This window comes from Zingiber officinale, chromosome 5B (genome assembly GCF_018446385.1).
Source record: "Zingiber officinale cultivar Zhangliang chromosome 5B, Zo_v1.1, whole genome shotgun sequence".
NCBI classification, from domain to species: domain Eukaryota; kingdom Viridiplantae; phylum Streptophyta; class Magnoliopsida; order Zingiberales; family Zingiberaceae; genus Zingiber; species Zingiber officinale.
In genome coordinates, this window is record NC_055995.1 from 31,990,284 (window position 1) to 32,011,844 (window position 21,561).

The following is a 21,561-nucleotide window of genomic DNA, read 5'->3' on the forward strand; positions in this document are numbered from 1 at the left end:
AATAACCAAGAAGGCCTAGTGCCTCGCCACGACCTGAAAGCTGAAATATTGAAATAAAATATTTAATTAACTTTCTGAAAAAGTATTAAACTAGAATTAAATAATGATTTGAAAGTTTTTCAAACATTTTTGAAAAATTCTAAAAAAATTCATTTTTACTTAGAAATTATTTTGAAAAATTCTAAAAATTCAGTTTGATTAGAATTTTTTTTTTTTGAAAGACTCTAAAAATTCATTTTTGCTTAGAAATTTTTGGAAAAATTCATCTTGCTCAGAAATTTTTCTAACTTAAAAATTTGCTAAATATTTTTAAATATCATACTCTTACCCCATTTTTACTGTGATCAAAGGGGGAGAGAAAAATACAAGTTTAGGGGGAGAGAATTTTTTAAAATCTTAAAAATATTTTTGAAATCTTTTTGAAAAATTCTGTTTAACTCTTAATTAAGTAGTTGCAATTTTATTTATTACAAACTTATGCTTAACATGTTAGTTTAGTAATTTTCTATTTGTCTATTTTTACCCTAACTTGAACTTGGGTTGATACACATCAAAAAGGGGGAGATTGTTGGACCCCGTGGGTGTTTTGATGTGATCAACCAAGTTGGTTAGGTCCTGCTTTATGTTTGATCCCTGTGTCTGAGTGTGCAGGAGCTTAGGAGCACAGGAAGCCGAGCGGAAGACGCAGCTAGCGAGAAGGACGACACGAGAAGGGAGCCAACGGGCTCGGTGCATCCGAAGGGCGAGAGAGCTGCGGAAGAGTACACTGGTGGGCGAGAAGAACGTGTGCGACGTTCGAGGGACGTTAAGCCGGGACGGAAGCCAGCTCGAGGAGAAGGCCGGGAATTGGGTTCGGGTGAGCCCTATTCCGGTTGGCCGGAATCACCCAAAAGAACGGAGCTTCGGAAGCAAAACAAAAAGAGCAGCTGGAGTCACTGTAATGATTGAGCCGCCTTCAATGCCAGTTGAAGGCGCCTCGGACCTGGCCAAACTGGCCATTTAGCTTTCAGATAAAGTTTTATCCACACACTCGTTGGAGGCGCCTTGGACCTCTATTGGAGGCGGCTTAGACCTTCAAGATAGATTTTTCAGAGGCTATAAAAAGGCCCCTGGAGCTAGGAATTACGAATCAATTCAGTATTCAACTCTGTAATCAATTACTAGCAGCTTGTGAGTTTTCTTAGTGTGTAAAAAGGCTTCTCCGCCTACAGTAAAGGAGACTTTCTTAGTGCGTACTTTTCATCGCCCTGGATTAACAACCTTCTTGGCTATAACCAGGTTAACTCCCGAGTCTCTGGTTTATCTCTGTTTCCTTTTTGTTTTATTCTTATTATAGTTGCTTTTATTTTGAGTTGAAAATTCTGAGGAGGGTATACTTTTATTTTTTCAGGCAATTCACCCCCCTCTTGTCAGCCTCCGCTGCACCTACATGTTAAACCTTGGTGCTAATGTATTTCTTTATTTTCGCTCCACCTGAAACACTAGTAAGGGTCATTATTATGAATTTACAGTTTGGTAGTAATTGGTGTGTCAAAGACTCCTCCTCAAGTAATGGGATAGAATGGTAAGCCAAGAATGAGTACACAGGGGAGAACAACCTCTCTTATGGAGCAAGGGGTGACCTCCGTACGGCCCGTGTCATGGCCGTGCGGACTCACATGATCCCCTACTCCCTACTCTCGGCTAAGGTGACACAGCCGTGTGGATTCACACGGCTGTGCACCTCTTCTTCTCGGCCCAAGGTGACAAGGCCGTGTGGATTCACACGGTCGTGCACCCCTTCCTCTTTATCAAGGTGACGCGACTGTGTGGATTCACATGGTCGAGCACTTCTTCTCCTCAGCCAAGGTGACATAGTCGTGTGGATTCACATGGCCGTGCACTTCTTCCTCTCGGCTAAGGGGACACGGCCGTGTGGATTAACACGACCGTGTACCTCTCTCTCTCTGCCAAGGGGACATGGCCATGTGGATTCACATGGTCGTGCAACTTTGCTTGGCCCAGGTCATGTCCTATCAGTCGAACAAGTTAGAGTAGACCTATAGGGTGAGCAGTACATAAGGTGTAAGAATGACAAAATTTAAGATGTATAGCTAAGGGTAACGTCTGTACCATATGAGGTAAGGGTAGAAGGTCGGACGTTACAAAATGACTTCTATGTTTCTCTTGATATCGAGCATGCCTTTGAGACCTTGGGTTGATTGAGTAATATGAACCAAGTGTGTGGCAGGTAAGTGTCTATCACTGGGAACATTAGGAACTTGATTGGATGACGACTTGACTAGGACAAAGATTGAAACTTGAAGAGTTTGGATCACTTATTGCATTGTGCACAAGAAACTTATGCTTAGGCCATACTTGAGTTATTTCCACGATCATGCTTTTCAATGAAACTTGTAGATAGAGTTAGGAAAGTACACTAGGGATTATGATGCATTATAAGCACATGAATTTAGATTACGATATTTTGCTTGAGGATAATTAAAGGTTCAAGTCTAGGGGTGTGATGTACGTAGATTATATACACTTATTAAGCATGTTTTGACGTGCATTCATATATTTTATGCATGCTTTGTCTATGCATCTTCATACTCTTAGTCTTACTTTCAGCATAATTACTCTTCTTTGTTCGAAGATCTGCTCTTGTGTATTTTCTGCTTACAGGAGTCGAATGTGGAGAGGAAAAGATGTTCGTGGTCAATCTTGTCAACAAAGGAAGGAAGACAACACTGACCATGTGAGCCACACGACCATGCCAAAGAAGCAAGGGGGAAAATGACCTTGGTCGTGTGGTGTAGACAAGTCGTGTAGCTTTACTAGAGGATGAGGATGACATGGCCATGTGGATCTACACGGTCGTGCCATCCCAACAGCTTTCCCAGCACATGGTCATGTAGATCTACACGGTCGTGTAGTGACTCTAGAGTGAAAGCAAGCTCAGGTCGTGTGTGCCACACTGCCGTGCAAGGCTTCCAGAAGCCAAGAATGGCCTGGCCGTGTGAGCCACACGACCGTGTAAGCCATCCAGAGTTACAACAGCACATGGACGTGTAGATCTACACGACCGTGTCACTTTAGCCGAGAGCTAGACTTGTGAGTCCGTTTGAGAGCCACACGACCGTAGCATGGGCCCGGTGGTGCCCATGCCCTGCTCTATATGAGGGGTTTTCTTCCCCTTTCAAAAGGAGGAGGCTCTCCCTTTTGGGGAGATTCAACTTAGGATTGTTCTTCATCCTCTCTAGCATTGTTCCAGTGATCCTAAGCCATCTCTACCTCCGCATCGACTCCAGAAGCTAAGGATTAGTTCTGAAGATCACTCATCATCTCTAGATAAACATTTCTATTCTCTCTTCTTGTTGGGGATTGGAATATTTGTAATCTCTTTATCTTCAGATCTCTATCTTTGTATTATGGAGTAGATTCATTGTTCTAGGATTAAGAGAGTAATTGTGATGTGATTTGATGTATGAATCTCATGGATATGCCAATTTTCTATTTAGATGATGTTGATGTGTTTTGTATATATTCGATCTTGTGTGGATGTTTGTCTTTGGATCTTATTACCATATTTTATTGAATGTTTATGAGGCTTTTGGATCCCATAGAGGGATACCTTAGATCATATGACTAAGGGGTGTCTGTGATAGGCTGTCCAGCTAACGGACGTCTAGGAGATCACCTTGAAAGGTGAAGTTAGTCTCTACAAGGAGGTGGGATAGTTGAATGCATTTAGTTCCTGCACTTTTATGTGAATTGAGTGGTGTTATGTTTCTATGTTGTATGACCGAGGGGCATTGGTGACAAGATGCCCCGCTAATGAACTTCATAGGGATCATAACTATTTAACCACTAGAAGTGTAGATTGAAGTCCCTTGCCAGTTTTCTTCTACAAGAGAAAATCAACAACTTCCTACAAATGTGTGTCAATTGAGGATATGAATTGGAGAAACATGCTACATCAATGAATATCACAATAAAACTGAATTCCTATAACACTCACCAAACCATATACTTCATTTACTTTCCTAGTTCCATTTCTAGTTGCTACTTGGTTTATTCCTTACCTTGTTGATTGTTTAGCTAATTCTATGTGAGGCATCTCTTGTGCTTATAACCAGTCCCTGTGGGATCGATATCTTTTTATTACTGATGATGAAACTGTGCACTTGCGGTTGCATAACACCGATATCTTCAAATAAGATATGAGGGATTTCTTACTAGTCCATACCTCATATGGAGTAGTTGAGATTATCTTCGTCAGGACTCTATTTAACAAGTAAATAGTTATCATGAATACATAACTCCAAAAGGTTTTGGGAAGATTTGCATGATCCATCATTGACCTAATCATGTCGAACAAGATTCAGTTATGCATTTCTGATACACCATTATGTTGTTGCATATGAGGCAGAGTCCATTGAGATAATATATCATTGTCCCTTAGATAATCTTGAAACTCTTGACTTAAATACTCACCACCTTAATTAGTTTGAAGTATCTTAATACTTTTACCAAGTTATTTATCTACTCCAGTTCTGAATTCTCTAAACTTTTCAAAGGCTTCAGACTTGTGTTTCATTAGATACACATACCCATAACAAAAGTGATCATCAATGAAAGTAATGAAGTAGCTATAACCTCCTAGTGCGTGAGTTGACATTGGTCCACAAACATCGGTATGTATAAGCCCAAATAACTCATCAACTCGTTCACCCTTTCCAAAAAAAGGTAACTTTATCATCTTGCCTTTTAAACATGAATCACATATATCAAATGTATCTAATTTAAATGATTTGACAACTGCAAGCTTTTGAAATTCGGATATGCATTTCTTGCTTATATAGCCAAGGCGACAATGTCATGAGTAAAAGGTTAATTGATTATCTATTTGAGTGTGTTTATTATTCATTTTGATATTGAATACATCACAAGATATATCTAATGCATAGATGTCATTGCATAAAATCAAGTGCCATAAAGAATAACATTCAAAGTTATATAACAATAATTATTAATAAAAGTCAAATGGAAACCTTTTCTATTTAAACAAGAAATAAAAATAATATTCTTTATTAATGCAGGAACAAAATAACAATTATCCAGTTCTAAGTCCATTAGGAATCTTTAACAAGTATGTTCTAATGACGACTACAACAACCTTTGCTCCATTCCTAACTCATATACTTAATTCTCCCTTTACGAGTCTTCTACTATTCCTTAGCCCCTATATGTCATTATTATATGTGAGCCAGACCCAGTATCCAATATCCAAGTATCTGAGAAAATATCAATAACAAAATACCTGAAGAAGAAGGGGCATCAGATGCCTTTTTCTTAGTTATAGACTCAAGATAAATCTTATAGTTTCTTCGCCAATGTCCCATCTTGCCACAATGATGACATGATCCCTTTTATGCTCATTTTACTTTCTTAGCCTTTTTGCTCTTCTCCTTAGCTTGATATTTTGGCTTCCTCTTATAACCTTTCTGGGAGGAGTCTACAAACATCACAATTTTCTATTTACCTTTAATAGAAGGTTCCATAGTTTTGAGCATATTAATCATCTCAGAGATGATCAATTCTAAATTATTCATCCCATTATTCATCACAAATTATGAATGACTTTTCAACAAACTATGTAAAATTAAGTCAATACTTAACTCATGATCTATCACAAAATTGAGTGATGTTAAACGCTCTATGTAGCCATTCATCTTTAGTACAAATTATACTACAAACGAACCCTCTTGCATCTTTGAGCAAAAGAGATGCTTAGAGACCTCGAACCTTTTGGATCTAGCTTACTCATCAAATAGCTCACGAAGATGATAGGCAATATCATAAGCAACCAAATGCTCACGAAGATGTAGTTTCTGTAGTTCAGGAGTCATAGCGGCTAGCATGATGAAATTTGTAAGTACAGAATCATCCTTATATTTCTGATGGGCCAACAATTGGTCCATAGTTGCATCAACATCAAGACTTGTGGACGACACTCATCAAGGATATAAGCTAGCTTCTCAGCTTTGAGAATAATTCTCAAACTTCAAAACTAGTCCAAGAAGTTTGTCCTAGTAGTTTGTTCGAGTTCAAAATTAAATGCAGATTAATAGAAGTCATAATTAAATGATTAACCTATAAATACAAAAAATAAAATGTATTAGTGACATGATTTTATTTATTTAAATAATTTACATGTAATAAAAACCTTCTTGTCTATCAAATTCAAATACCTTTATTTTGAATTCGGGAGATGGTAGATTTTCTCCAAGTGGGTTGACATCTACCATAGATAATAATAACTGTAAAATACCGTAACAAAATAATAATAAAATAATAAGGTTTAATAGGAAAATAGCATTCACGGAATTTTTAGGAATTTTTAGAAATTTTTTGAAAATTTTTCGGAACTCGTAGGCCGTATTTTGAGGGGATGCATTTATAGGCTTGGGAAAAACCTATTTAAGCTATCCTATTTGAATGAGGAAATGTTTAATTTCTTTAAATCTTTTTTCTTCTTTTCCTCTTTTCCTCTTTCGTCGCGTGCCCTAGCCTTCACCTGATGTCGTCTCTTCCCATTCCTCTTCCCCGATTACGTCGACTCCCTCTTCCTTATCTTCTCCCGACTCTTCCTTTCCCCTCCGATCTCTCTCACTCGCACGAAAGTCACCAGTACTTCTCTTCCTCCCCTCTCTTGGTCCCAAATCATGCCACCCATTTTCTACACCGACCACTGTCTGCGTCGCCTCACCCGATCACCGGACTTCTGTACACCACTGACCTCTCTCCGATCATGAGTCGGAAGTTGTCCCGATCCCCAATCGCCCTCTACTTTCTCTCTGTGTCACCTCCAACCACCACGAGCCGATATTAGGTCACCGCCACCCTGACACCGCCGATCTCTATGGCCACTAGCACCGGATGTGGCTGCGACGAGGGAGGAGGCTAGCCCTTCGCCGATCTTCTTCTCACTCGATGTCATTGCCTCCTTCATATAAGGCTAGATCAGCAATACTGTGGTTATTTCCATTGCAAGGGTTGAGTTGCTGGATCCCCTCAGTCTTGATGCATCGTCACTTTAGTTCCCGATCCACCACCACTGGATCTTTGTGTGTCACCGCTGCCCGATATCGCCGGTGTTACCTGATTGCTGTTGGTGTTGCATTAAGCCGATGTTCTTTCTCTGATTGCTTTTGGGTCAGTGCCCTAGTGCCAGTGTCACCCTACTCTTTGCCCTGGCTCATCATCACAAGAGAAGTTAGCGTTCAACCAAGAGGAATTTATGGATCTGGACTGATTCTGGAGGTAATTGGTTAACCCTAGTCTTATATTTGGGCATTTGATCCTTACATAGTTTTGATTTGGGGTTGTGTTAGAATGTATACTAAAAGCCTAGCATTTTGTAAACATCTATTTTGAAATAAAAGAATCACATTGATCATATGTCTATATTTATTTGCTAAGTGTAGTAGTTCAATTAATTTATATTGTAGATAACAAGGTGAGTGGTGTCATTCACAGAAGATCATGTTATCAGTTTTTTATAAATTATAAACAGTTGCTCACGACTAAGATGGAAAGGAACAAATCGTTGGAATAGTCGCAGTGTAATTAGGTATTAGTTTATCTTGACTAATAAATTGCACTAGTACACTCTAAGTGTATTGAGTAGGACCATATAAGGTAAGTTCTTTTTATACTGACTTAATAAAAGAACAAGACCTTAGTTATTATAGAAGTGTGTGCTCTTAATCCTAATATAATAACAAGCACATATATTTAGTATTTATTTCTTTGACTTGTCAAAGGGTGAGATTTAGCTCGATAAATCAAAAGGCCCGATAAGTTGGGAAATGATATTACTTATAGTGTGTGTTGTTGATTATAGAAGGAAATTATGTCATAGTAATATAGGTTGATAATGCCCCCAAGAAGAGCTCATAAGGATTGTCATGTTAAACCCTGCAGGTGGACTTAGTTCGGCATGACGATAAGATTGGGTGGTATTACTCTTGGATTGAGATATTAAGTAAAATGAGTTGTCAATAACTCAATTAATTAGTGGGCATCCGATATCTTAAACACAGGGAGACTAACACACTCATAATAAGAAGGAGCCAAAAATGTAATTTGGGATTGGTGTGGTAGTTCAATAATACTTCTTTAGTGGAAAGAATTATTATTGATGAAATTAAGTTGGGTGTTCGGGGCGAACACGGGAAGCTTAATTTCATCGGGAGACCAAAATCAATTCCTCCTCTTGGTCCCTATCGTAGTCTCTTGTATATAGAGAATTATACCCACCACATATCCACTTCTTACCCACCTTATACCCATCCTAATGGGGTCAGCTAAGCAAGCTTGGAATCCAAGCTTGGGCCGGCTAAAGCCATTAGGATGAGTAAGATGGTGTGGCCGGCCCTAGCTTGAACCCAAGCTTGGTGTGGCCGGCCACATCATATTAAAAGGATTTTATTTTTAAAAAATTTTTCTTATGTGGATTCCATGGTTTTAAAAGAGAGCTTAAAATTTAAATCTTTCCTTTTTATAGCTTTCTACGAAAGATTAAGAAAAGATATGATATCTTTCCTTATTTGTAGATTGAAAGGAAGATTTTAATTTTGAGAAAACTTTCCTTTTTTGTAACCATGTTCATGATTTAAAAGAGAGTTTTAAATTTATAAATTTTTCCTTTTATAAGTTTCTACAAAGGATTAAGACAAGATTAGATATCTTTCCTTATTTGTAGATTGAAAGGAGATTTTAATTTTAGAGATAACTTTCCTTTTTTGAAATCATCCACATGTTTTAAAAGAGAGATTTTAATTTAAAGAAATTTCCTTTTATAACCAACCATGAAGAGATGAATTATTAGAGAAATTTTTAATAAAAATTTCTGGAAACAAATTAGGAAATTTTAATTCTTGTATTAAAACTTTCCTTGTTTGGAGCTTGTAGGTGGACGACCATGTAGATAAAGAAAAAGAAATTGATTTTTAATCAATTAAATTTTCCTTTTCATAGCAAAAGGAATTAAGGAAGTTTTTATTTAAATTTCCTTATTTGCCAAGACCAAGGATTATAAAAGAGAGGGTAGGGTGCCTTCATGGCTAACAACTCTATTCTATTTTCCTCTCTCTCTTCCTTGGTGGTGGCAGGCCCTAGAGATTCTTCTCCTTCTCTTCTCTTCTTCTTTAGCGGCCGGTTTCATCCCTCTCTTGGAGCTCTTGTTTGTGGTCGGCTCAAGTTAGGAGAAGAAGGAGAGAAAGGAGGTTTTGTTTTTTTTCATCCCTTGGAGCTTGGTGGTGGTGGTCGGACCTCTACTTCTCTTGGAGAATTAGTGGTGGCCGAATCTGGCTTGGAGAAGAAGGATCTTGGTGGTTCTCATCTTGGAAGATCGTTGCCCACACAACGTCCGAGATTAGAAGAGGAATACGACAGAAGATCAAGAGGTTATTTGCTTACAAGGAAAGGTATAACTAGTAATTGTTTTCTACATCATACTAGTTTTTCTTTGTATGAATTCCAAACACAAGAGGCATATGATTCTAGAGTTTCAGATTTGTTTCGAAGTTGTGTTTCTTTTGTTTTGTTTTTCGGATTTGTAATTCGATTGTTCTTTTCGGTTAAACCTAATGTTATTTTAGGAAATTAAATATTGAATTTCTATTAAAGGCTTTGTCGAGATAGTGGTGGATGATCCCGTACCCAAGAAGGTCTAGTGCCTCACCATGTTTGACCTGGGAGCCGATTTTAGAAATAAATATTTAATCAACTTTATAACATAGGTGGATTTGGATCAATAGTGTTAAGTTCCGCTAGCGATCCAAATCTAAACCATTAAGAACAGATAAGTTAAATTTGGAATCAATAATGTTAAGTTTCATTTGCAATTCCTAATTTAATTTCTAAAGAACACAATAGGTTGTTTAGGAAAGGTTCGACACTTGTCCAAAAATTTTGTACAGTGGAACCGGTACGATCTTCATAGGACCAACCAACAATTGGTATCAGAGCTAGGGTTTGCCTCTGTGTGTTTGGTTTTCAGTTTAATTATGCACATGTCATACATAATTTAGGCAGGATAATAGTAGGATGTGCTAACTCTATGGTTACAGGCTCCAACTATTATGGCTTACAGATATTGTGTGTGATTGGACCCTTGGATATGTCAAGGACATTTTATTGTGTGTGCATGATTGTAATATTAATAGAGTAGTAGCTGTATTAGTTATTAGGAATTTATATTTTTGTTTCAATCTAGATTATATGTACATTCCTTTGTGGAATATAGGATCGATATATGTAAAATTCTATTTTTGTCACGGATCATATCCTTGCATGGTTTGGTACTATTGGAGGACTAGAAGCGTAGCGGAAAAAGGAAGCTCGATGGACCCGACGGCATGAACCCTAGGGGTGGCAGCACGCGAAGGACAATGATGGAAAATGCCATAATAGTTGAAAAATAATTTCCATATTTATTGCTTCTATTTATTGTTATGTATGTGATGTAGCTTACTAGGTTAAAATTCCTCACCTTAAATAACTAAGTGGGAGAGGGATTTTTTTAATAAATTCCACGGTCTCCATTATTGGTTTGTAAGTGATGCAAACAAACTTGCGCGTTGGCTCTCAGTGCCTTCCTCCATATCGGATGAGTTTATTTGTGGATCACTAGATCAAACTTCCATTTTGGATGGTTATAGGAAATTAATTAAGAGCGTGTAATCTTCCCCATCGGAAGGGGCATAATCTTATTTAATGGACTAAGTATCAAGTAATGGTATACACTTAGGCACATTTAATAGTATCCTCCCCATCGGAGTCACTGCTATTATTTGTGTGACCGAAGGAATACCAACTATTAATATGTCATAAAGATAGGTCGACAAGATAATAAAATTAAAACCCCCTCTTACAAATGTTGAGATTTTATATACGTCCACACTATCGTGGCATACAAAATTCACGGTGTTTGAGGTAATTTTATTTGTCAGGTTGACAAGATAATAAAATTAATGGGTAAAACCCCTCTTACAAATGTTTGAATTTGTATACGTCCACACTATCATGGCATACAATATTCATGGTGTTTGAGGTAATTTAATTTGTCATAAAGATAGGTTGACAAGGTTATTAATGGGTATAACCATCCTCTTACAAATGTTCAATTTTGTATACGTCCACACTATCGTGGCATGCAAAATTCACGGTGTTTGAGGTATTGGTGAATTTAAATGATATTGTTTTGAGGAATCAATATTATTTCAAATTCAAATTTTTGACCAAATATTTGATCAAAGATAGACCAACTATTAATTTTATTTGTCATAAATTTAGGATGACGAGATAATAAAATTAATGGATAAAATCTCCTCTTTGATTTTGTATATGTCCATACTATCGTGGCATACAAAATTCATCGGGATTTTAAGGTGTTGGTCTTGACCAAATATTTTTTATGATTCTTAGGATTTTAAATGGTTATCAATCCCCTAGTTGTTATACTATAGAATAGACTTAGTTGTCCCAATTATAATGATTGGAAATAAGACTTGGATATTTAGATGGACTGTCCTCTCAGAACTAATAACAATATAGGTGTATTTTATTCATTAGTTAAAACATGTTTAGTGGTGTTATTTATCGGTACCTGGTGTGTAGATACAGAAGCTACTAATCATATCTGCAATACATTGCAGGGTTCCAAGAAACCCAACAACTATATGAAAGGGAAAACACTGTATACATGGGCACTACTACAAAAGTAGCAGTTGTTGCAGTGGGAGATGTTTATCCTCTGATAGGAATAAAATATGGATTTTAAGAAATTGTCTTTACGTACTAAGTTTAGAAATAATTTGATTTCAGTTTCTAAACTATTAAAGAATAAATATTCTGTCTACTTTGGTAACAAAGTTGTTATCAAGAAAATAGGAAAGTTATCTGTTCTGGTACGTTGGTTGACAATTTAAAATCCAATAATTCCCACGATGCAACAAATAGAAATTAATAACACATCTTCTAACTCTAATAAGAGAAAGCAACCTTCGGAAATGAACCAATCACATATTTGGCATCTAAGGCTAGGTCATATTAACTTGAGTAGGATTCAAAGGATAATAGCCAATGAACTTTTGGGTTCATTGATGGTGGGAAAACTTTCAAACCTGCGAGTCTTACTTGAAAGAAAAAATGACCGAGAGGCCTTTTAAGGCCAAGGGGTATAGAGCCAAAGATGTATTAGAACTGGTTCATTCTGATTTGTATGGTCCTATGTCTATCCAGGCAAGAGGTGATTTTGAATATTTCATCTCTTTTATAGATGACTATTCGAGATACGGAAATATTTACTTGATGTGCCGCAAGTCTAAGTGCTTTAATCAGTTCAAAGAATACAAGGCTGATGTGGAGAAACGTCAAGGTAAAAGTATTAAGACACTACGGTGAGATCGTACTAGCGAGTACCTCTGAGCAGAGTTTAGGAGTCACTTATCAGAAGTTGGGATTCAATCCCAACTAACTGCACTTTGTGCACCCCAACATAATGGTGTAGTAGAAAGAAGGTATAGGACTCTTATGGAAATGATTAGATCGATGATGAGTTATTCAAACAATTACCAAATTTGTTTTGAGGATATACTCTGGAAACAGAAGTGAACATAGTACCTTCTAAGTCAGAACTCTCTACTCACATAGAATTGCAGAATAGGCGTATGCCAAATTTGAAGCATATTTGGATTCGGGGCAGTCTAGCACATGTGCTAAAGGGAGACACTGATAAGATGGATAGGAGTTCATTAGTTTGTGGGTTATCCTAGAGAAACGAAAGGAGGTTTATAGTCCTAAAAATTAGAAGGTCATGGTTAGCACCAATGTCCGATTTTCAGAAGAGGACTATGTAATGAATCACAAGCCCATAAGTAAATTTGTTCTTAAGGAAACAATAAATGACACATCTAATCTAGTACCAACAGTATAAGATGAGATACCACAAGAAACTACAACATGTGTCACAAATAATACACAATTACAGATAGTGCCTCGTCGTAGTGGGAGGGTTGTTAGGCAACCTGAAAGATTCATGTTTTGGGAGAGTCTTTGGACTTTATCCCTGGTGAACATGAACTTGATCCCCGGACATATGATGAAGCACTCCAAGATAAAGATGCAGCATCTTGGCAAAGAGCAATGAATATTGAATATTAGAATATATGCATTCTAATAAAGTCTGGGAGCTTATAAAATCACCAAATGGTGTAAAAGCCATTAGACCCATAATAGTAAAAGAAATAAAGATGGGAAGGTGAAAACTTTCAAAGTAAGGCTTGTTGAAAAAGGGTATCGATTATAAGGAAACCTTTTCATCGGTAGTCATGCTTAAAGTCTGTCCAGATTCTTTTATCTATTACTGCTCATATGGATTATGAGATTTGACAAATGGATGTCATGACAGCTTTCCTTAATGGAAGTCTTGGAGAAAGCATCCATATGAAGCAACCAGAGGTGTTCATTGCGACAGGCAAAGAGCATCTAGTATGTAAGCTTAATCGGCCCATTTATGGACTGAAGCAAAGTTTCAAGGTCTTGGAACATCTGGTTTAATGAAGTAATCCAGACCTATGGATTTATTCAGTGTCCGGATAAGTCCTGTGTATACAAGAAGTGTGATGGAAACGTGGTGGTATTTCTTGTACTATACGTAGATGACATATTTGGTAGTTGAAAATAATATCAAAGTGTTGTCGGATGTAAGGGTATGGTGGTCCAAACAATTAAATATGAAGGACTTGGGAGAGTACGCACATATTCTCGGGAACAAAGGGATCACAAGAAAAGAATGTCGTACTTATCCCGAGCTTCATACTATCCTAGCTCGTTTAAGCATGCAAGACTCCATGAAAGGTTTTTCTACCTTTTGGGCATGGAGAATCTTTATGTAAAGAGATGTCTCTGAAGACATCAAAATAGAAAGAGTACATGAAGGTAGTTCCTTATGTTTCGGCTACAGGAAGCCTAATGTATGTAATGCTGTGTACGAGACTGGATATCTGTTTTGCCCAAGGCATAGTTAGAAGATATCAAAGTAACCCAGGACCGGGACACTAGACTGCTGTAAAGTATATATTAAAAGTACCTTAGAGGGACTAGAGATTATATGCTACCTTACAAAGCAGATGATTTGCTCCCTGTGGGTTACACGGATTTTGACCACAAATCAGAAGGGACAATAGAAAGTCGATCTCGGGGTTTTGTGTTTACTTTAAGAGGTGAAGTCATAACTATGGAGGTGTTAAGCATAGGTGTTTTTTGGACTCCACCATAGAAGCTGAGTATGTGGCAGCCTCAGAAGTAGCCATAGAAGCTGAATGGCTCAGTAACCTCATGATGGACTTAGATGTGATTCTTGGTTTTCCCAAAATTATTTGGTGCAGTAGCAAACTCGAAGGAACCATGAGCCCATAAGGCAAGTAAACATGATAGAGCGCAAGTACCACCCAATACGAGACATCATATAACAAGGAGAAGTTGTTGCCGCCTAGATTACATCAGGTGATAACCAGAGAAATCTTTTCACTAAGACCCTTAAGGCAAGAGCTTTTGATGGGCATGTTGAAGGGTTGGGAATCAGATGTATGGCAGGATATATGGCAGCATAGTCTTTTAGTATAAGTGGGAGATTATTAGAGTGTATACTAAAAGCATAGCTTTTTGTAAACATCTATTTTGAAATAAAAGAATCACATTTGTAACGACCCGCCTCCTACTGACTAAGCTGTGAGGCCGATCGCTACATTATGCTGTGCTAAATTACTATTGCGAAAATCTGGATTGATTAAAATTTTACTAAACTGATTACTGTAAAATCTGAACTTAATATTCTAGGTGTACCTAGGAGTTGTACACATGCTAGGGAAGGTAATCTATGCCTCTCGGATGTCCTTCTAGCTGTAATCAGGCATTTCAATCGATCCATGAATCGATTGGGTTGTCGGATCGATCCAGTAATCGATCCAGCTTGATACCGGCACGGAGAAAAACCCTGGATCGGTCGGCTGACCGATCCATAAACTACCTTGCTTCTGTATGCAGCTGGATCGGTCTACCGACCGATCCAGGGTACACTGATCGGTCGGTAGACCGATCCAGTGGCTCACTGATCGGTCGGCTGACCGATCAGTGAGCTTTGTACTTCTCTGTTCGCATCTGGATCGGTCGGCTGACCGATCCATAACAGACGCTAACTCTCTGTTCACGACTGGATCGGTCAGCTGACCGATCCAGTGGCACAACCCAACTCTGATCGATCTGTAGATCGATCTGGGTTCCTGATTTCGCACTGAAACTCTGATTTCAGCACTAGTTCATGCCAAAATCTCATATAAGAGTTCTAAAATCAATTGAAATAAGTTCTAACATCTATTAACTAGCATTCCAACATAATTACTAACAACTTAAACAAATCTTCCATGGTTTAAACATTCTAAGGTCTAAAAGTGCATAAAGGTACTCGAGAAAAGAAACTAAGTTCTTAATTTGCTAAACTCCCTAAGGATCTTCATTCCAGGTTCCTGCCACACACACCATCACTGCATTGACCTTCAGCTTCCTCTGCAAATCCATTTTCCCTTTACCTTTATCTGCAGTATAAGGAAAAAGTATCTGGAAGCTTTAAGCTTAGTAAGAAACCATCTACCTCACAAAAACATGCAACGATGCAATCATGTTTTTAAAGAATGCTATTTAAAAACATGTACTGGATTTGTTAAAGCATGGCATACTGAAGTTACATGGCATAAATACTGAAACATGGCATAAATATTGAAACATGGCATGCATAATAAAATCTAAGCATGGAGCTATCTCATGGTATCAACTAGGAGAAACTAAACTGAAACTGAAACTAAAACTGAGCTAAAATTGAGCTAGTGTTGAACTTAAACTATAATCACATAACTAGATTATGGGTTTGAAAGCTATTATCATAATAAGTGAAAATAGTAATCATGCTGCTGTTTGGGCCCGGCAACTGTACTTGCTGTGCGCGCATCCCTAACTAGACCCGGGTTTGCAAGTCCCGCATTTAGTAGGGTTTACTAGGTTATCTGAACCTAGGGACGACTGTGGGAGCCCAACCCAATGAGCATCTGGTCCAGTACAGTGCCACTGAAAGTAAAATACTGAATATAGCTACTAATTGCTTATTTTGCTGTTTCTAGGTTATCTGAACCTAGAGCTAGGTTATCTAAACCTAGAGGCGACTGTGGGAGCCCACCCATTGGACCGTAGTCCCATGTAAGCTGAAACTAGACTAATATACTGATTTAAATGCTACTAATACATTTAATTGAGCTGTTAAAAATATCTGAGGTGGTATTTAGCTACACTAATCATTTTGTCGAACACTTGGTGGGCTTCAACTCTCCCCTCTAATAGGGAGACCACCTCTAGGCACCCGACAACGTCTAGAGCCTCCAACTGAAGGAGAACAACATGTTCAGCCCATCTAGAGGTGCTCATCTAGATCCCTAATCTGTGAGGAGGGTTTAAACACACCCTGGGTGCCGAAAAATCTGCATATAGCTAAACTAAAGGCATGCAATCAAACGGAAGCTACTTATACTGCAGGTGAGGGGTTTCTTACCTCCTATTCGTAATTTCTTACGATTCTAATCGCTAGATTTTCTGGTGGAGAGATCTCCTCGACGATCTTCTCGCGTCTACGTGTTCCTCTCGCGGAAGGAAGCGTCCTTGTGTCGGAGATGTCGCCGGAAGAAGCCTTTGGGACCCTAGGGATGGAATCCTAGGTATGCTGGTGGTTGGCGCCGAGAGAAGAAGAGGAAGGGAGAGGGGTCGGCGGAATTAGGTTGAGGAGAAGAAAAGTCACGTTAAAAATTATCTCCCCACTAATTAATTCCCTATTTATATTAAGTGGGTATTTCGGCCCAACTTAAACTTAAATATAAATGTTTCCCTTTCCTTTCAGCACGGCCCTACTGGGTTCAACTGGTTACTAGAATTATCCGTAAACCATAGGTCTCGGGTTCAATTCCCCGCTTAGGCCGTTTTCATTTTCTATTTATTTTTGCTATTTCCGTTACTCTAAAAATTCTGTAAAAATATCCTAAAATTCCAGAAAAATCATAGAATATTTCTAAAATAGTTTTGAGAATTTTCGGGCATTACAATCCCCTATACCTTATAAAAAGTTCATCCTCGAACTTAAAATAATTCTGGGTACTTCTGTCTCATGCTGGCTTCTATCTCCCAAGTTGCCTCTTCTGCTGTGTGACTGTGCCAAATAACCTTGACTAATGGTACTTCCTTGTTCTGCAATTCCTTAACTGCTCGGTCTATTATCTGAATAGGCCGACTGTCATAGCTGAGGTCTTCGCGGATCTGTACCGACTGGGGCTCAATCACCTGGGTGGCATCTGGGGTATGCTTCTTCAGCATAGAGATATGAAATATATTGTGGACAGCTGACATTTCCTGGGGTAGCTCTAGCTCATATGCTTCCTTGCCCACTCTTCTGCTGATAAGGTATGGTCCCACATATCTGAGACTTAGCTTGCCCTTTTTCCCAAACCGCATTACTCCCTTCATGGGAGCTACTCTGAGGAACACTGAATCCCTAACTGAGAACTCTAAAGGTCTGCGCCGTGTATCAGCATAGCTTTTCTGGTGGCTCTGAGCTGTCTCTATCCTCTGGCGGATCTGCTGTATAGCTGTTGTGGTATCTGCTACTAGATCTGTCTGAAGTTCTAGTTCTTTCTGTTCACCACTCTCATACCAGCAGATTGGAGATCTACACCTCCGCCCATAGAGAGCCTCATAAGGTGTCATACCGATAGTGGCCTGATAGCTGTTGTTGTATGCAAATTCTGCTAAACTCAGATATTTGCACCAACTTCCCTTGAAATCTAGGGCACATGCTCGGAGCATATCCTCGAGTACCTGATTTACTCGCTCCGTCTGTCCATCTGTCTGCGGATGGAAGGCTGTGCTAAACTTTAACTTCGTGCCCAAAGCTGACTGTACACACTCCTAGAAGTGTGATGTGAATCTACTGTCCCTGTCTGAAATAATGGTTCGTAGGACTCCATGTAGTCTAACGATCTCCTGGAGATACAACTGAGCTAGCTGTTCCATGGAGTAGGATATCCTAATAGCTAAGAAGTGGGCTGATTTAGTCAATCTGTCGACTATTACCCAGAGGGTATCAAAACCATTCGTGGTTCTGGGTAATCCCACTATAAAATCCATAGAAATGTCTTCCCACTTCCATTCTAGAATCTGAATAGGCTGCAGAACTCCTCCTGGTCTCTGATGTTCTGCCTTGACCCTCTGACAGGTGAGGCAGGTGCTGACATATCGAGCGATGTCTCTCTTAATCCCAGGCCACCAAAATCGTTTCTTCAAGTCTTAGTACATTTTGGTGGAACCAGGATGCATCGCATAGGGAGTCTTGTGAGCCTCATCTAGAATTTTCCTCTGTAGTTCCTCCTGATCCGGAACACATAGCCTGTCACCAAAATACAACACCCCGCTAGCTGACACTCTGAACTCTCCGCTTTCTGTTCCTGCTAATCCTTGCTTGATTTTCTGAATTTCAGGATCCTGTTCCTGAGCTGTCTAGATGTCACCAAGCAAGGTCGACTCTAAGGTCATAGTAGAGAGCTGTCCGACTATGAGTTCGAGACCGAAATCTGTGATCTCTTTCTGTAGGGGTGGTGACATGGCTGCTAGAGATAATAAGGTAGCACTGGACTTCCTGCTAAGTGCATCTGCTACCCTATTGGCTTTCCCTGAGTGGTAGAGGATGTCTATGTCGTAGTCTTTGACCAGTTCTAGCCATCTGCGCTATCGCATATTCAGATCCTTTTGAGTGAAGAAGTACTTCAGACTCTGATGATCTGTATACACTCTGCACTGAGCTCCATACAAGTAATGTCTCCAAATCTTGAGAGCGAACACCACTGCTGCAAGCTCAAGGTCATGAGTAGGATAGTTCTTCTCATAATCCTTAAGTTGTCTAGAGGCATAGGCGATCACCTTGCCATCTTGCATCAGCACTGCTCCTAGTCCCAACTTCGAGGCATCACTATATATGTCAAAGCTGTTTGTATTTTCTGGTAAAGCTAGAATAGGAGCACTGGTCAATCTCTTTTTGAGCTCGCTGAAGCTGTTCTCACAGTCCTCTGTCCACTGAAACTTCCTGTTCTTTCTGGTAAGAGCTGTCAGTGGGGAGGCTATCCTAGAGAAGTCCTCTACGAATTTCCTGTAGTAACCTGCTAATCCCAGAAAGCTTCGGATCTCGCTAGCGTTCTTGGGTCTCTTCCAGTTGCTCACAGCTTCTATCTTACTAGGGTCTACCATAATACCATCCTTTGTGATGATGTGACCCAGGAAGGACACCTGATCTAGCCAAAATTCACATTTTGTGAACTTGGCGTACAGCTAGTTCTGCTGAAGGGTCTACAATACTGTTCTCAGGTGCTCTGCGTGTTCTTCCTGAGTTCTTGAATAGATAAGAATGTCATCGATGAACACGATAACGAACTTATCTAAGTACTCTCTGAATACTCTGTTCATGAGGTCCATGAAAGTAGCTGGAGCATTTGTCACGCCAAAGGGCATGACTACGAACTCGTAATGTCCGTATCTAGTCCTGCATGCTGTCTTAGGTATATCCCCTTCTTTGGCCTTCACCTGATGATAACCTGATCTGAGGTCTATCTTAGAGAACACTGCTGCTCCCTTTAGCTGATCGAACAGGTCATCAATTCTGGGAAGAGGATACCTGTTCTTGATCGTGACTTGGTTCAGTGCCCGGTAATATATACACAGGCGCATGCTCCCGTCCTTCTTCTTCACGAACAATACAGGTGCTCCCCATGGGGAGTGACTAGATTCGTGCGTTTGTCGTAGCTGGAGGGGCTTCTAATCTGCCCTGACTGATGTGCGGATCATCTAAAATGGCCTGCATCTGATGTAACTGAGCTGGCTAGCCTCGGTCCTGAATTGGCTGTGGTGGAGGAAAGCTGGCCTTGTTCGGACACTGCTTGGCCATATGCCCTTCCTGTCCGCATTCAAAGCACCCTCGTGTGCCCTTACGACAAACTCCAGGATGGAATTTCCCACAAGTAGCACACTTTGGATAACTGGGCTGCTTGCTGGCTGGTCCTCCTTTTGGGTAACTCCCTGGTTTGTGCTTGTTGCTGGAGTTCCCTTTCTAGTTAGAGTCATGGGAGCTATGGCCCTGCTGCTTCTGAGTGCCTGAGCCTCCTTGACCTTTAGCTTCTGAGAGGACTTGCTTCTGCTGCTTGATGCTATTCTGGTAATGCTCAATGATTAGAGCACTGCTCACTAATTCTTCTGTGGTTTGTGGCCTATGAACGCCACTAGCCACGTTCATTGCTATTTCCGGCCTCAGCATCTTGAGCATCAACCGGATTCGTTCCCTTTCTGTGCTGACTAATTCAGGGCATAGACGAGCCAACCTGTTGAATTTCTTCACGGCTTCCTCCACTGAAAGGTTGCCCTAGCGAAACTCAGTGAACTCATCGTAGTGACGGCTCGCGACCCGCGTGTGAAAGAACTCCTCAAAGAATTCTTTCTCGAAGTCAGCCCATGTCATCTGGTTTACTGGGCGCTTCGCTCTAATTCTCTCCCACCACATGCGTGCATCTCCTGTCAGACAGAAGGAGGCACACTTCATCTTCTCATGTTCTGGCCAGTCCAGAAGCTCCATCGTACTCTCCAGTGTTTTGAACCAGGCTTGAGCATCCCTTGGTTCACTGGTGCCTGAGAAATTCTCTGGCTTGACTCTCTGCCACTGGATCAGATAGTCTCTTCTTGCCTCTGTTGCTGGGGCTACTGGTGCCGTAGGTTGGACTGGTGGAACCTCTAAGACCACTGGTGTCGCTAAGTTAGGCTCCGGGGTGACAGTGGGAGTGTTCTGCTGATTAGCCCTAAGAGTGGCTATTTCTTGCTGCTGATCAGCTAGCTGCTGCTGTAACTGAGCCACTAATGCTGTAAGGTCTGGGGGAGGCACTGAACTACCTGCCTCATTCTGGGGCTTAGTAGCTGGTGCCCTTCTAACTGGGCGTCCTCGTGTCATTTCTAAAGACATAGAGGACATACATAACTGATCTAATCATGTTTACATAAATACTGCTATCTTGTTAAATATTATCATATACTAACATGCTTCAGTTAACATAAGCTATAACAAGAAAGCAGAAACATAATAAAAGAAAACGAGAGGTATTCTTACTTGGAAGCTGCAGGTACAATGCTGATGTGTGTGTAGGAAGTATGGAACTTGGCTCTGATACCACTCGGTAACGACCCGCCTCCTACTGACTAGGCTGTGAGGCCGATCGCTACATTATGCTGTGCTAAATTACTATTGCGAAAATCTGGATTGATTAAAATTTTACTAAACTGATTACTGTAAAATCTGAACTTAATATTCTAGGTGTACCTAGGAGTTGTACACATGCTAGGGAAGGTAATCTATGCCTCTCGGATGTCCTGCTAGCTGTAATCAGG